The sequence below is a fragment of the Odocoileus virginianus genome, chromosome 11, assembly GCF_023699985.2.
Source record: "Odocoileus virginianus isolate 20LAN1187 ecotype Illinois chromosome 11, Ovbor_1.2, whole genome shotgun sequence".
In the NCBI taxonomy this organism is placed as follows: domain Eukaryota; kingdom Metazoa; phylum Chordata; class Mammalia; order Artiodactyla; family Cervidae; genus Odocoileus; species Odocoileus virginianus.
In genome coordinates, this window is record NC_069684.1 from 57,606,248 (window position 1) to 57,624,204 (window position 17,957).

Below are 17,957 nucleotides of genomic sequence, written 5' to 3' on the forward strand. Positions count from 1 at the left end.
ATGAAAAAGAACATGTATGTGTGTGTTAAGTCACGTCAGTCGTGTCCGACTCTTTGCGACCCTAGCCCGTGAGGCTCCTCTGTCAATGCGATTCTCCAGGCAAGAATACTGGAGTGGATTGCCGTGCCCTCCTCCAGGGGATCTTCCCCACCAAGGGCCCAAACCTGTATTTCCTGCAGTTCTTGCATGGCAGGTGGATACTTTGCCGCTGAGTATGTATGTACTCAGGGATGTGTGTAACTGAGTCACTTTGCTATACAGCAGAAACTGACACAACGTTGTAAATCAACTCTACTTTGATAATTTTGTAAAAAAAATAAATAATCCTTCTATTTCCCTCTTTCAGAATTAGGTTCAGGTAATGTAAAATCGGGGTGGGAGGTCCACACAGCCATACTCCACTCACCTCCCAACTCACTTTCCACACCTCTGTCTCCTGTTTTGCAGCCCTCATCCTTCCTTCACCCTGAGCACACACAGACACACATCTCCCATGTTCTGGGGGATCCCCGGCTCCCTGTGTATCTGAATAGAAAGTGAACGTGCTTCCCTGAGACCCTCCAAATATTCCCCACAGGCCTCCGCACACTCAGCCTTCAACTAGTTTGGCTGTTTTCCTTTGACACTTTCCTTTGCTCATCTGCTCATGGCCTCCATGATAACCAGAAAGATCGCTATTTTATTTTATTTTTTAACATAGCCATTCAAACCAGACAGGTTTGAAGCCAAAGGACATCTATCCAAAGGATAGAAGCCTGGTAACTTCCTGCCTTTCCCCTGCTGGTCTCTATCCCCTTTTTCAGTATGAGAAAATGCATTTGACCACTGACCCAGGTGGCCCCATCCATCAGGCTCAGTACTGTCAGGGAAGGAGAAAGAGTCTACACATAGGGCTCATGTCAGAACTAAGAGCAGGCTGAGTCAGTATTATCGACAGCAACTCTCTCCCTCATAATTGGTCTGCAGACACCCTCAGAGACTTAGAAGGCCTCAGGCTTTCAAGAGGAGCCACGAGGTAAGGCCGTGTCCTGGCCCAGCTAGCTGTCACTCTGAGCAGTGGGTGGGCCTTGACAGTCGTCTGTCAGCACTGTCATTGCTGCCACCCCCAGAGACCAAAGCAAGTACAAAAGCTAAGTAAATCAAGAACTCATTGTATGGCAGAAACTAACATAGCAGTGTAAATCAATTATACTCCAATTAAAAAAAAGAAGAGAAAATTATTTTTAATTAAAAATAAGCAAATGGACATTATCAGACATGTTCAGGGTGGTGTGCGTGTGTGTATGTGTGTGCGTGCTCAGTTGTATCTGACTCTTTGTGACCCCCATGGACTGTAGCCCGCCAGGCTCCTCTGTCCATGGGATTTCCCCAGCTAGAATACTGGAATGGGTTGACATTTCCTTCTCCGGGGGATCTTCCCAACCCAGGGATCAAACCCATGTCTCTTTCATCTCCAACATTGGCAGGTGGATTCTTTACCGCTGAGCCGCCTGGGAAGCCTCAAGGTGATATGGTCACAGGCAAATACTCATATGTGGAATTTAACTTGTTTTTAAAAATGAAACAAGTGAACTTATTTTGGGGACAGACTTACAGATATTGAAAACAAAGGGGAAACATAGAGGAGGATAAATCAGGAGCCTGGAATGAATATACATACACTACTCTACATAAGATGGGCTTCCCTGGCGGCTCAGATCTTAAAGAATTCGCCTGCAATGCGGGAGACCTGGGTTCTATCCCTGGATTGGGAAGATCCCTCGGAGGAGGGCATAGCAACCCACTCCAGTATTCTTGCCTGGAGAACTGCCATGGACAGAGGAGCCTGGTGGGCTACAGTCCATGGGGTCACAAAGAGTCAGACATGACTGAGCGAATAAGCAGAACATAGCTCTATGCATAAGATAACCAACAAGGACCTACTATGGAGCACAGGGAACTCTACTTAATATTCTAGGATAACCTGTATGGAAAAAGAATCTAAAAAAGAATGAATATATGAATAACTGTATCACTTGGCTATACACCTGAAATTAACACAACACTGTAAATCAACTCTACACCAATACAAAAAAAAAAAAGGCAAATGTATTCACTCTCAAGGTGTCGTAGTACATTCCTTCTTGGAATGTGGCTGATTTTCCTTTGCATCTCAGCCTACAAGAGAAGGGCCCAACAGTCTGTCTCTGAAGACAGAGTGTTTCTAATGTTACACACTCCCAAACCTGTCTTTTCCCTGGGGTAAACATTTCTCTTCTCTTTATTTACCTTTTCCCCAAGCAGAAAACTTACAGGGAACTGCAGTAAAGACCACGACATACATCTCTGCTTTTTATTGTCTGTGTCTTTCCCCCTTCTCTGGTGCTACTTTATCACAGTATCCGTGAGTATTCTCACAATCTTATTAATATTTAACATTTATTGTTAGTCTCTTGAGCCACCACAGAGACATATATTATCTCTTTGCAAGATTTAATGTCACCCTTTGTGATTCATATTCTCCATGGTATGCTTTCTACTTAGGGGGAAAAAAATCTTCTTCGTCTCCAAATTAAAGCATTCTGTGCCCAGCCGCAGTTCCAACGCTTGGGCAGAAGGAACGGGTGATAGGAAATTAGGTTATTTATACTTTGTCCACCAGGGATCAAAAGTTTTTTTACAGAAACTTTTGGGATTATTCAGCTCACATCCTGTATTTGTATATCCTTTGAAGTACCTTAAAATATAGACTTTAATTAAATTAAAAACTTAAAGAAGACAGACTTATTTAACTTTGCACTGTCTTACAGGCAAAGTTTGCTCAGCAAGCAAATGCATGCTATAAACTCAGTGTCATGGGACTCATTTACCTATCAATGGGAACAAATTATTTTTAATATTTTAGCAGAAGAATGTACCATAGCATATAATTAGAAGGAACATTGACAATACATTCATGAGAAGTTTTGAAGAATGAGTTTATATTGGTGTTTTTCTACCTTCTGAATTTGCTTCCTTTTTTTAAAGATTTTTTTTTTGTTTTTTATGTGGACCATTTTTAAAGTCATGATTGAATTTGTTACAGTACCGCTTCTGTTTTTGTTTTGTTTTTTTTTTTTTGTCCATGAGGCATGTGGGATCTTAGCTTCCTGGCCAGGGATCAAAACAACACCCCCTGAATTGGAAGATGAAGTTTTAACCACTGGACTGCCATGGAAGTTCCCTGAATTTGGTTCTTAAATAAGCAACATATGAGAAAATTAAATGTATAAGGTCTCCTAATTATGAGCCCTGCATGAGAATTGAAAAGTACATGTAAACAAAATAGGTAAAAAATCAGTATGTTCTGTGTTTTTACATGTCAAAGTTTATGCAGAGTTACTTTGGTTATAACATAGTGATCATAAATGATGAAATTTAATAAACATTTTCTCCAACATTACAAAAACACTATATACCAACAATTAATATGCTTAAATGAAAATGATTCTTCTTTGTTGACAGATCTCATTTGGAAATCAGTTGTTGGCTTACTTTGAGTAATGGGAATTCCAAAGACATAAGTCTGCCTTTTTTGTGTGCTTTTTTTTTTTGTTTTGCCAACACCATTCGGCATGTGGAACCTTAGTTCCCTGACCAGGGCTCAAACTTCCATCGCTTGCATTGGAAGCTCAGCGTCTTAACCACTGGACTGCCAGGGAAGTCCAATCTGACTTTTTTTAAAAAATATTTTCTAGTGCTGATTCCTATATTCCAAATTAGTCAAATTTCCTATATTTCCATAGGAATATAGGAATTAGTCACAATTCCTATATTCCAAATTTGCTTCACTAGTGTTTTTGGCTTCAACCCCACAATAAGAATGTGAATTTACTCTATAGTATATGCAATTCGAAACGTCCAGATTTAGATGGCAGGCAGGGCTTGTTCTAATAGTGACATAATATTTTACTTGTTGTATGACCTATATAACAAACATTTAATCTTTTAAAAATATTAATTAGCATAATTCCAAGATAACAACTGGCCTTATAGAGTTATAACTATGTTTTAGTAACTTTCAGTGGTGTGTCAGTCAGTCACTCCTGAGGGATGGGGAATGAGTCAGGAAACCTTGGCCACATCCCTGAGGCCTTCACAAAGCCACACTCTGACCCCACACTGCAGCAGTCTCCCCCGCCTCTTGAAGACCAGATGCAAAGCTTGATGTATTTAATAAAGGACTGATGTTTCTCGTGATCCAAGGTAAGTGTTTTGTTGCTTTAGGTAGTAAAGTCATTTTCACTGGTTTTCAAGAGAACTATAATGAGATATCACCTCACACATTCAGAATGGCCACGGTTAAAGTCTACAAGTAATAAATACTGGAGAGGGTGTAGACAAAAGGGCATCCTCTTACACTGTTGGCAGGAATGTAAATTGATGCTGTGTTACTATGGAAAACAATATAGAGGTTCCTTAAAAAAAATACAGGTAACATATGACCCTGCAATCCTACTCCTGGGCATATATCTGGAGAAAACTCTATTTCTAGAAGGTACATGCATCCCAATGTTCATAGCAGCACTATTTATAATAGCCAAGACATGAAAGCAAACTAAATGTCCATCAACACATGAATGGCTAAAGAAGATATGGTACACACACACAATGGAATATTACTCAGCCATAAAAAAGAATGCCATAATGCAATTTGCAGCAACATGGATGGCCCTAGAGATTCTCATACTAAGTCAGAGAAAGACAAATATGGTATCACTTATTTGTGGAATCTAAAAAAATGATACAAACAAGAGGGATAGTTGAGGGTCAGCAGGGAGAGATAAATTAGGAATTTCAAATTTATATATATCACTATTATATATAAAATAGGTTAAAAAAATGATCTACTGTATGACACAGTAAACTATACTCAAATATCTTACAGAAACCTATAATGAAAAATAATCTGGAAAATAATATATGTAAATGCATAACTGAATCACTGCTGTATACTTGAAACTAACACAACATTGCAAATTAACTATGGAAGTGAAAGTGAAAGTCACTCCAACTCTTTGCGACCCCATGGACCAAACAGTCCGTGGAATTCTCCAGGCCAGAATACTGGAGTGGGTAGCCTTTCCTTTCTCCAGGGGATCTTACCAACCTATGGATAGAACCCAGGTCTCATGCATTGCAGGTGGATTCTGTACCAGCTGAACCACCAGGGAAGTCCAAGAATACTTAAGTGGGTAGCCTAACCCTTCTCCAGCAGATCTTCCTGACCCAGGAATGGAACTGGGATCTCCTAAATTGCAGATGGATTCTTTACCGACTGAGCTATCAGGGAAACCCAAAATTAAGAAGCATCTTCTCTTTATGCAGATGATCTTAAAGAGGGAGAGCATTTCACCTCCAGCTATTCAGCCTGTGATTTAGGAGTATCTCTGTTATGTCTTCCTCTCCAGTCACTTAGGATTCCCCTTTCATCTGGTAGAATTGGCTGTGGCATTTGTTTTTCTTTCAGATCTTTAAGATAAACTGCCCTAACCCCGAGAATTAGCCAGACAGATATCAGGAGTTTGAACAGAAAGAAAGGGGGCATAAGAGAACAATCTACTTTTCTGGATGTTCTCTTTCTTTTCATAGAGATTGAATTATTTGTCCAAGCTTACAGAGCTTACAAGGGACAGAGCCAAGATTCACCCAGGACACATTACCTCTTGAGCTGGAGTTTGTAAATTTTAGCCCATCTTGCCTCCTTCTCTAATTAAGAAAAACCTCACTTTAGCTCCTTTTGTTTTATTTTCTCACTTGAGATTCTATATCCTCCTCTCCGGTATACCCCATGGGGACAAATTAGCATGTTCCTACCAGTCTTTCCCACTTTTTTTTCTTGATAAGCATTAGTTAGGGTTTTCTCAGTATAGGTTACTCATAAATCGCCAGGGAACTGTACTTCCTCCAAACAGCTCCTTCATGGAATCATCCAAACTCTGGGTTTGTGGGGGAGGACTACATAAATAACACACTTCTTGCTTTTCCAAGTTCATAACCAATTGTGATATGGATACAGGAGACAGACAGACATGTATGCTAGTTGAGGTGTTTGTTTTTCTTGTTGAGATTTATGAGCACTTTGTAATTTGGGATACCAGTTATTTATCAGATGTTCATTTTACAAGTATTTTCTCCCAGTCTGTGGCTTGTCGTCTCATTTTTTTAAATAGCCTTTTTTTTTTTTTTTTTTGGCAGGGCAGCAATTTTTAATTTTAATGAAGCCAAATTTGTCAGTATTTTTCTTTCATGGATCATGTTTTTGATGTTGTACCAAAAAAGTCATTACCAAATCCCAGGTCACCTAGATTTTCTCCTGTGTTATCTTCTAGGAGTTCCATAGTTTTGCATTTTACATTTAGGTCTATGATCCAGTTTGAGCTAATTTTTGTGAAAAGTGTAAGGTCTGGGTCTAGATTCTATTCTTTTCTTTGCATGTGGAGGATCAATTCAGTGGTTCCAGCAACATTTGTTGGAGTCACTGTCTGTGCTCTGTTTTTCTGCCTTTGCTCCTCTGCCAGAGATTCATTGACTGTATTTAAGTAGGTATATTTCTGGGCTCCCTGTTCTATTCAATTGATCTGTTTGTCTATTCCTTCTCCAATATCACAATCTTTTGATGACTAACTTTATAGTCAGTTTTGAAGTCAGGTAGTGTCAGTTCTCTGACTTTGTTCTTCTCCTTCAATATCGTGCTGACTATTCTGGGTCTTTTGCCTTTCTGTATAAACTTTAAAATCAGTTTGTCAATATCCACAAAATAACTTGCTGAGAATTTGATTGGGATTGTAGTGAATCTATAGATCAAGTTGGGAAGGACTGACATCTTGACAATACTGAGTCTTCTTATATACATAGGTGGCATATCTCTCCATTTATTCAGATCTTCTTTATTTTTTTTATCAGAATTTTATATTCCTTTTCATATAGATCTCATCCATATTTTATTACATTTACACCTAATGCATATTTTTGTCTTTCGTGAACATACTAATGATGTGTTTTTAATTTCGAATTCCAATTGTTTACTGGTGGCATATAAAAAGAAATGACTATTGTATATTAGAAATATATGCTAAAGATCAGCTTTGTTGCTCAGCAAAGCTGGATAGGGCTTCCCAGGTGGTGCTAGTGGTAAGGAACCCACCTGTTTCAATGCAGGAGGCATAAGAGATGCAGGTTTAATCCCTGGGTTGGCATGGCAGGAGGGTATGCAACCCCTGGAGGAGGGCATGGCAACCCACTCCAGTATCCTTGTCTGGAGACTCCCGTGGACAGAGAAGCCTGGCAGGTTACAATCCATAGGATTGCAGAGAGTCAGACACAACTGAAGTGACTTAGCATGCAAGCACACACACAAAGCTGGATATGATGATACGGACACAACTGAGACTTTAAACCTGTGTAGTGGATTAGATCATCCTGTCTCTCCACTTTGGACACAGTTCAACAGCCCCAGGTAATCACCAGATTGGCCCAGGTAACCACCAGGGAGATGCCTACAGGGAGGAGATGAGAATGCATCCCAGCGACAGGCCTTGGCGTGAAGAGAGAGGAAACAGGAGGGGCAGAGTCAGCCTTACTATCAGATAAGTCTCAGAGTCAGGAGTGGACTAGGGATTAAGAGAACCAAGAGCAAGACTTTATTTATTTACTTTTGGCCACGCTGGGTCTTCGTTGCTGTGCAGGTTTTCCCCAAGTTGCAACCAGAGGGGGCTGCTCTCTAGTTGGGATGCACACACTTTTCATTGAGGTGGTTTCTCTTGTTGCAGAATGGGCTCTAGGGCGTGCGGGCTTCAGTGGTTGTAGCTTCCGGGCTCTAGAGCACAGGCTCAATAGTTCGGGCGCATGGGCTTAGTTGTCCTGCAGCATGCAAGATCTTCCCGGACCAGGGATCAGACCTGTATCTCCTGCACCAGAAGGCAGGATTATTTGCCACTGAGCCACCAGCAAGCCCAGGAACATGACTTTAGTAGGAGCTGCCCATCAAGGGAACATGAGACTGCAGACTAGAAATTCCTCCAAAATTCCACACGAGCCCCTCCCATTTGAAAAGGTTTTTAAAAATCAAGACAGAGACCCAAAGCTAAGTCACCTCAAAATGTAATTTGCTGTGTGTTTCTGTGTGTGCTTGTATGTGTGTACATCCCGTATATCATGTACATCAAACATCCGTAGAAGGAATCCTATTTAAAATACAGTCTCCAAAGATATGAGCTTCCACATACATGGTATCTCACTAGAAGTTCTGCTTTTTTTCTCTTTTTAAGCAATGTGCTACTTAATAATATATTATTAACCTCAACATGTAGACCCAAAGCACAAATACAAATTAAAAAACTACTTGTATTACCTGCCACTCAGAGTTCAAAATTTTCTTCTATGCAGATATATATATAACATATATATATATATATAATATATTTTTAAAAGAAGATTGTAATAGATGAAGGTGAAAGTCCCTCAGTTGTGTCTGACTCTTTGCAACCCCAAGGACTATACAGTCCAGTCCATGGAATTCTCTAGGCCAGAATACTGGAGTGGGTAGCCTTTTCCTTCTCCAGGGGATCTTCCCAACCCAGGGATTGAACCCAGGTCTTCCGCATTACAGGTGAATTCTTTACCAGCTGAGCCACAAGGAAAACCCTATTGTAATAGATATGTATTCTTAAAACCTGCTTTTTAAACCTCATATATTTTGAAAATACCTACATCATTAAACAGTCTTCTACAAGATGACTTTAGTGCCTGGGTAGTTTTCTTTTATATGGATATGGGAATGTACTATAATTTATTGTCAGCTCTACTGCTAGGCTATTAGATTGTTTATAGGTTTTTCTCTGTCTTAAACAATCCAAGATGACCATCTACATCCATAAATCTCTGCACAGTCGTCTAATTATTTCCTGAAGTTACAGTCCTAAAAATGAACTTCCTGTATCACTAGCCATGTCCATTTCTCAGTCTTTCAAAACATACTATCCAATTTTGCTCTCACCACTCTTCTCTCATTCTCTCAGTTCCCCAGTTCCTCAATTTGTAAATTTGCCATGTTTGGAAACTTTTTAGTCATTTGGGTCCTGTTTAGACCATGGAAACAAGGATTTATTCAAATCATGCTAGAAAAGTAATCGAATTACTGTAGATTCTAAATTTATTAAGGAGTTAAGATACAGAGCTAGCATGCTGAATACCATGGTGCATGCAAGTCTGTGCTTTTCTCCAACTTTCTAAACTTCTCAGAGGAATTGAGACTGCTTCTTTGGATAAAATGCTGTATGGAGAGAAACTCCTTAAGCTCTGAAATATCCTTTTACCTAGATCCTGATAGACAGCAAAATCTGTGGTGTGACAAATGGCATCTGACATCCAGGAAGGAACATATCCTGAAAAATAAATCCATATCTCTCATCCATCTCTAATTTCAGGGGACAGGCTCTCGTGCAAGATCCATATCTACCTCTGCCTTCCACAAACACTGCATTTTCCTTTCCTGGCCCTGTAATCAACTTGGCTGAAACACAGCTACCACCCAATCTGAGTTACACTTTGCTCCTGTGAGAGCCAAGATATAGTGCTTGTTGAAAACTGATTTCTAAAGAGAAAAATATAAGTAAGTCTTCATTTACAGAACACATATTTTTGCTGGGTTTTTAAAAAGGAGTTTAAAGAATCTTTATTTTTTTCTTTCATGTATATAGCCAATATTTATAAAAGACATTGGGTACCCAGGACTGCTCTTGTGAGCAATTCAAAGCACAGTTCTGTTAAAAAATAAATATATATTCATTCCATTTATAAAAATTATTGCCTTTCTATTGTGTGGGCTTCCTTGGTGGTTCGGATGGTAAAGAATCTGCACGCAATATGAGATACCCAGGTTCAATCCCTGGGTTGGAAAGATACCCTGGAAAAAGAAATGGCAACCCACTCCAGTATTCTTGCCTGGAGAATTCCATGGACAGTGGAGCCTGGCAGGCTACAGTCCATGGGGTTGCAGAGTCAGACACGACTGAGCGACCAACATTTTCACTTTCTAGTATGTGTCAGTGTGTATTGGATACTGGAGATAGTAAAATAAATAACATTTTTGGCCCAAACTTTAGAATCCCCTCCATCTAGGTGAAATAATGCTCAACATCATTAGTCATGAGGGACTCATGATGAGTTGGGGGACTCTTCATTAGGGAAAGCAGATCAAAATCACAGTAAGATAGCACTTCATCTTCACTAGGATTAGTATGGTAAAAAAGGATGGACCTTAGCAAGTGTTGCCAAGGGTGTAGTGAAATTAGAACCATCATGGTTTGTTGGTGGAATTTTAAAGTGGTACAACCACTTGGGACAACAGTTTGGCAGTTCCTCAAAATGTTAAGCACAGATTTATCATGTGACCGGGGTATATACTCAAGAGAACTGAAAACATATGTCTATACCAAATTTGTACATGACTGCTCATGGCAGTATCATTCATAATAGCCCCAAAGCAGAAAAAACCCAAATTATCATCAATTGATGAGTGAATAAAAAATGTGGGGGAATCTGTTCAGTGGAATATCATTTGGCAATGGAAAGGAATGATATACTATAATATGTTGTTGTTGTTTAGTTGCTAAGTCAAGTCTGACTCTTTGCAACACCATGGGCTGCAGCATGCCAGGCTTTCCTGTACTTCACTGTCTCCTGGAGTTTGCTCAAACACATGCTATCCATCTCATCCTCTGTCATCCCCTTCTCCTCCTGCCCTATGCTATAACATGGAGGAGCCTTAAAAACTTTATGCTTAAGTGAAAGAAGCCAGCAGCAAAAGACCACATATCATGATTCCATTGTATGAAATGTACAGAATAGGTACATCCACAGAGACAGAAAGGGATTTGGTGGTTGCCAGGAGTTGAGGAAAGGGGGAAGAGTGAGTGATAAAGGTTTGGAACTTGTTTTGGGGGGAAGTGGTGAAAATGGTCTGGAATTAGTGGTGATCAGTGCACAACCTTGTAAGTATATGAAATGCACAGAACTTTAACCCTACAAAGGATGAAATTTATGATATTGGATAGTATCTCAATAAAGATGTTATTAAAAAAAAATTCCAGGATAATGTGATTCATCCTACTACTGAGGTAGATTAAAAATAGGGTGGGGAGAGGCTTCATGAAGAAACTAATATCTGCCCTAACTATTCAAGGATGAGTAGGAATCAAGTTGATGGGGAACAGAAAAGGACATCTATAAAAAGGGATTATACAAGCACCTGTTCATGCGTCCTCAGTCCTGTCCAACTCTTTGCAACCTAACTCATGGACTGTAGCCTGCCAGTTTCCTCTGTCTATGGGATTTCACAGGCAGGAATATTGCTGTGGGTTGTCACCTTCTCCTCCAGGAGATCTTCCCCACCCAGGACCGAAACCACATCTCCTGTGTCTTCTGCATTGGCAGGTGGATTCTTTACCACTGCACCATCTTGGAAGACCGTACAAGAACCTAGTAGATACTAAATAAATGTGCTTTGAATGAATTCATGATTTAGAAGAATGACTTGATTTAAAAACGTCATGAAAGCCACCTCTCCAGCTGGCACAATATGAGGACATGCCAAACCACACAACCAAACACCATTCTTTGGCAGATTACACAATGACAAAGTTATGATCTTACTAGTTTCCTTTGATACAAAACACCTTTAAATTTTCCTCTGTGTCTCTTAATGGATGGACCATTGATGAGCTCTTAGGAGAGATTATTGCTATTGCTTTTTATTCTAGAGTGTGTCTATTGGTAGGACTTCCCAGGTGACTCAGTGATAAAGAATTCAGCTGCCAAACAGGAGATGAAGGTTCAATCCCTGGGTCAGGAAGGTCCCCTGGAGGAGGAAATGGCGATCCATTCCAGTGTTCTTGGTGGGAATATCCCCAAGACAGGGTGGTCTGGCAGGCCACAGTCCATGGGGTCAGAAAGAGTCAGACACAACTTAGCAGCTAAATAACAATAACAGCAGTGTCTGTCAGTATAAAGTCAGATGAAACATTAAGCAAAAGCTAATCATCTCACATCATATACACAGGCAGAAGTAAATTTAATATTTTCTAACTTCCAACCAGCTTCTCTTGAATAGACAACTGTAAACTCATGTCTATAAATTCTATGCATCTTCTTAATTTTGAGTAATGTTATAGACTCTACCACTAATCTCTTCTATTCCTAGATCTCAAGAACATTTAAATAAGTGAAATGTTTAAAATATATGAAAATGAAATTCAAAAAACACAATTTAAATATCAGAAAGTTTTCAGCTATGGAAAAAATAAAAAAAAAAGAAAAGAAACAGTGATGGTAGGAGATGGCAATTAAATGAAGTTGGGTGCTATATAATTTAAGAAAAATGTAATTAACCTGCATATCATTCTACACAATTGGTTATTTTTTAAGGAAGATTTGGGGCTGGGATGATAAGAAGAACCAACCTAGGTAAAGACATTTTACCTAGAAGAAACTGTCAGAGGTTTGCAAACATGAAGAGAAGAGAATAGATGTCTGAAAGGTGGGTTCGAAGGTAATAGGATTTTGCCCTACTATGGAAACTTAAGCTTCAGATTGGAAAGCTTTTATATGATATCGCCTTTTGAGTGACAACTGTCGATAGAAGTTGAACAGTGGTGAGGTCAGTATGGATTTTTTTTCCCAGGTCTCTCAGCTGCCATTACCTGTCATGACACATTGCATGCCATTTTCAAATCACTTACATACATTCAGCTATTTTCCTCTACCAGTATGTAGCAAAAACATTAGGGTAGTGATAACTATTTCAAACTTTTTTCATCTCAATGCATGTCAGGTTAGGAAATTCTCTGAATGCCAGTTAAAACCTCTTGCCTTAAAAATAGGTTAATAACCTGCAAGTAATTGTTTTTCAAAGATTTAGATAATTCAGCCTTAGAGTGTACTTGTGTTTCATTTAATGAACAGAAAATTACTTTTGTTTAAAAGACTTCCACTTACTCTATTGCATATTTTTCATCTGATGAAGAGAAAAATCAATTATTTTAAGAATTAAGTCCTTTCTGGCAGTTCATTTAAGTAAATCCTACTAAGTTAAACGACCATCAGTATTTTCCCCTTATTTATCAACTCCAAGAAAAGTGCTATAATGTACAGAAGTGGAATATAATTTGCTGTTGAGGAAATAGCATTGATTTTCCTGTCAGTTAAAGATTGCTAGTTGGAATGCAAGAATAATATGTTAACTTCTACTTGACAAAATTTACTTGATAAGAATTATTCTAGAATTGGAAAATGAGGTGGCTATTCCTAGATCTTGAATAACCAGCTTATGCATGATATAATAAATGCTCAGGTGAGAAGATGTGAGAATAAATGAACAGAGAAAGGATGTCAAGTTTGGAATGTGCTATGACCAAAATAATAGCTTACAATTTATATGTACATAATGATTTGAAATATTTAAAACATGTTTACATGCATGACATAATTACTAACACAGGAATTTTTTGTAGTCAGGTAACTGGAGGGCTAAAGGGAAAGACTACTTTCATACTGTAAATTAAATTACATAATACATTTTAGGGTTTATCTGCATTTGATCAAAACACATAGTAAACCTCTACCTGCGTCATTTCATGAGGTAAAAACATTTGATCAGATGTCCACAAAACTGTCAAAATATATAAACTATCAAAATATAAAAGCTAGCCAAACATTTAAACTTCTCAAGAGTGGAGAGCTTATCTTTTCATTTGCTGATTTTTCTTTACTCGTCCAGATATTGAAGTGACATGATCAGTACCTATTCTGTGTGCTACCCTTCTCCCCCTCCCAAAGGCATTCAGTCATGAGGACATATTTGTTGGAACTGTAGGGGGTTCCCGAAGAGCTGCCCTCTCTTCCAGCTGGATTCAGAGTCCATAGAAGGAGTTCTGGGAGAATGTGGTCAGTTGCGCGAGAACAATGGGCTTCCTGACTCCCTCACCCAGCCTCTGGGAAACCAAAGGCCTCGGGTCTGCTGAGGTAAAAACTGGCGCGGGAGCAGAGGTGAAAGACATTCGTAGTGGAATGAGTCAGGCTTTAAGTCCCGTTTTTCCTTCCAAACTCAGCAATTTGATGTTTCAGAGGTGTGAGCAAAGTGGCAGAGAGAAGCCCAAGGAACTCAAGTGGGCGTCCCACCACATCAAAGTCCCACCATTTGCAAGACTGAGGCAAGCACACTGTGGAAAATAGGATGGAGGGGCCTTAGAAAACTAAAAATACAGCTACCATGCTATCCAGCAATCACACCCCTGGGCATATATTCAGACAAAGCTATAGTTCAAAAAGATGCGTGCCCTCCTAGTTTATAACAGCACTATTCACAACAGCCAATAGACGCAAACAGCCTAAATATCCATTAACAGGGGAACGGGTAAAGATGTGGTGCATACATACAATGGACTATTATTCAGGCATAACAATAAGGATGAAATAATGCCATTTGCAGCAACATATATGGACCTAGAGAGTATCATACTAAGTGAAGTCAGTCAGAAAAAGACAAATACCACATGACATCACTTATGTGCGGAATCTGAACCATGACACAAATGAACTTACCTATGAAACAGAAACAGACTCACACAGAGAACAGACATAGAGGCTTGTGATTGCCAAGGAGGAGAGGAGTGGGGGAGGGGTGACTGGGAGTTTATGATTAGCAGATGCAAACGATCATACACGCAAGGTCCTACTGTAGAGTACTTTGCCACCTGATGTGAAGAACTGACTCATTAGAAAAGACCCTGATGCTGGGAAAGATCTGAGGCAGGAGGAGAAGGGGACGACAGAGGATGAGATGGTTGGATGGCAACACAGACTCGATGGACATGAGTTTGAGCAAGCTCCGGGAGTTGGTGATGGACAGAGAAGCCTGGCATGCTGCAGTCCATGGGGTCACAAAGAATCAGACATGACTGAGTGACTGAAATGAACTGAACTGTATAGTACAGTGAACTATAGTCAATATCTTATGATAAGCAGTAATGGAAAGGAATATGAAAAAGAATGTGTATATATATATATATATTATAGCTGAATTACTTTGCTATACACCTGATACTAAAAAAATATTGTAAATCAACTATACTTCAATAAAATAAATTTTAAAAAACCCTGAGGCATGCATATGAGAAAGTTAGTTAAGTCACTCAGTCGTGTCCGACTCTTTGCAACCCCATGGACTGTAGCCCACCAGGCTCCTCCGTCCATGGGATTCTCTAGGCAAGAATACTGGAGTGGGTTGCCATTTCCTTCTCCAATGCATATAAGAGGGCACCCCTAATTACTATCATTAATGTTGTTGTTGCTATTTAGTTGCTAAGTCATGTTAGACTCTTTCGCAACCCAACTGATTGTAACCCTCTAGGCTCCTCTGTCCATGGGATTTCCCAGGCAAGAATACTGCAGTGGGTTGCAATTTCCTTCTCCAGGGGATCTTCCCAACCCAGGGATCAAACCCATGTCTCCTGCACTGACTGGCGGATTCTTTACCACTAAACCTACAGAGAAGCCCAGCTAACTAAAATATACGTGTTAAATAAAGGCCATGACATTGAGATCCTTAAAGACATGAGACTTTGGAGTTTATTTCTGTAATGTCTTCTGAGATATGCTTTAGATCAAGCTTTCCTGGAACCAGTTCCTACCCCTTAAGGTAGTCTTTGAATTTTATTTGGAAATGAAACCAGAAACTCACACTGATCACTGGTGACTGCCATCTGAAGACCAGACATGAATTAGAACCAACTCCCATCAAGCCACTGGTAATGTGTGGCCACGGTGTCTATCCTTTATCCTCTTTGGATAGTTAAGTGCTGGAGTTGAAGGGACCCTAGAGATTAGATAGCTCAGAGATTCCCCTTCACCATCAGAATATCAGAACCTCTTGAGAGATTTTTAAACACACATGTCCTTGGCCCTAGAACAGATGAACCAGTGGGAGAAGCAGATACTAATTTCTAGACTTGAAATTCTGGAAGAGAGTTGGGTGACTGATTATACTGCATAAAAAACAAATCCTGTGCAGAAATTTTTAGCCTGTTTATACTCGCTAGTGGGCTTGAAAAATTCTTCCATTAGGGTTGGGTATGCTGGTTTTCCCTGCTCTTTCTAGGATGTTCCATCTCCTCCTCCCCAATATTAATGCTCCTCTAACTCACTTCATTGTAGCAAGATGAATCTCAGTGCCCAAGTGTGCAAAAAAGACAGGTGACTTTCTCTACAACTGAATTTAATCTTTATTTCAAGCTACCATTCCATCAGGGCATGGAAATCCAGTCTCAGGCAACTAAGAAATTCTAAGTGCTTCAGGGGCCTTTTGACATCAAAAGGGGGTGAGACATCATAGTAGGGGTGAGAAAAGTATCCTGACTTCACAGCATCTACCCTGTTGGCCTTCTTTATTCCTGTGGTCTATGGGTACCCCCACTTCTGCTCGCCACTGGCCATTTTTCAGCTTTTGGTTAAGGTCATCAATGCCCTCCTTATTACTAAATTCAAGAGACATTTTTTCAGTCTCATCATACTTAGACACTCATCAGCTTTTGACTAGTTGGCCATTTCTCCTTAAACCACTTCTTTCCCTTGGCTTGCACACACCATTGCCACCTTGTTTTCCTCTGATCTTTCTTGCCATATTTTTAAAAGCCTATCTCCATATCCTTCAGGAGTGCTTCTGTTCTGCAAGTCTCCTCTCTCTCCATTCTCTCCCTAGATGATGTTTTTTATTTCCATTGCTTCAAATACAAATTAATTCTGATGACTTGGAATTTACATCTTCAGGCCAACGAGAGCATCTCAACTTTAGCCCTGTATATTCAATGACCAACATTACATCTGTGCTTAGATGTCACAAAGACATTTCTGGAAACAAATCAAAAAGTAAACTCAGGGTCACTGAATCCATAAAACATGTTCCTCTTCCAGTTTTTCCAAGCAAATATTTTTTTGACATCTGCCCATTTCACTCCTTCCTCTAGACATGAAGTCCTATGCCTTCTTTCCCTCAAATGTATCTTAAATCCATTCACACCTCTAACTCCACTACCATGATCTTGACTCTAGGACACCCTATTTCTTTTCTGAACCACTGCAGTGGCCTTCTACATGATGACCAACACTCATTCTTACCTTCCTTCAACTCCTTGTCTACAGAACAACTAGACTAATCTTTTAAAAATGACTTGAATCACAAGACAAGTCAATCACAATACAATCCCAATCACAATACAACACCCTTTTAAAAATTCTTCACAACACTTGTGATTGCACTTAGAATAATGTCTGATATTTGACAAAAACCTACAAGGACCTGTATGATGTCATCCCTGACTGCATCTCCAGGATTACCTTGTGTCACTGATTGACCTTTGGTCGATCTGGGTCGATCCCTGACCCAGACACACTTTCCCAACCAAGCTCCTCTATATCTCAGAGTGCTGAAATTTTCCTTAAAGTTTTTGGCTTTCTTCTATTGCAATGGTCTTCATTACCTTCCCTATTTACCTGGACAACTGCACATAGCTGACTACCCTACCCATTGCTTGCTTCATTTGTGGCTAAGTCTTTCTCAAACCCTCAAGCTACACCACTTAGCTTATACTTTCACAGCATTATAAGTACTGCTTTTGTTTAATGTCTCTCTTATGTATTATGATTTACCTAGTAATGGGCTAGGTATTACTAGGGACATACCTAGCATGGGTTTCCCAGGTAACTCAGCAGTAATGAATCCGCCTGCCAGTGCAGGAGAAGCAGGTTTGATCTCTGGGTTGGGAAGCTCTCCTAGAGAAGGGAATGGCAACCCACTCCAATATTCTTGCCTGGGAAATCTCATGGACCAAAGGAGCCTGGTGGGCTACAGTCCATGGGGTCACAAAACAGTTGGACACAACTTA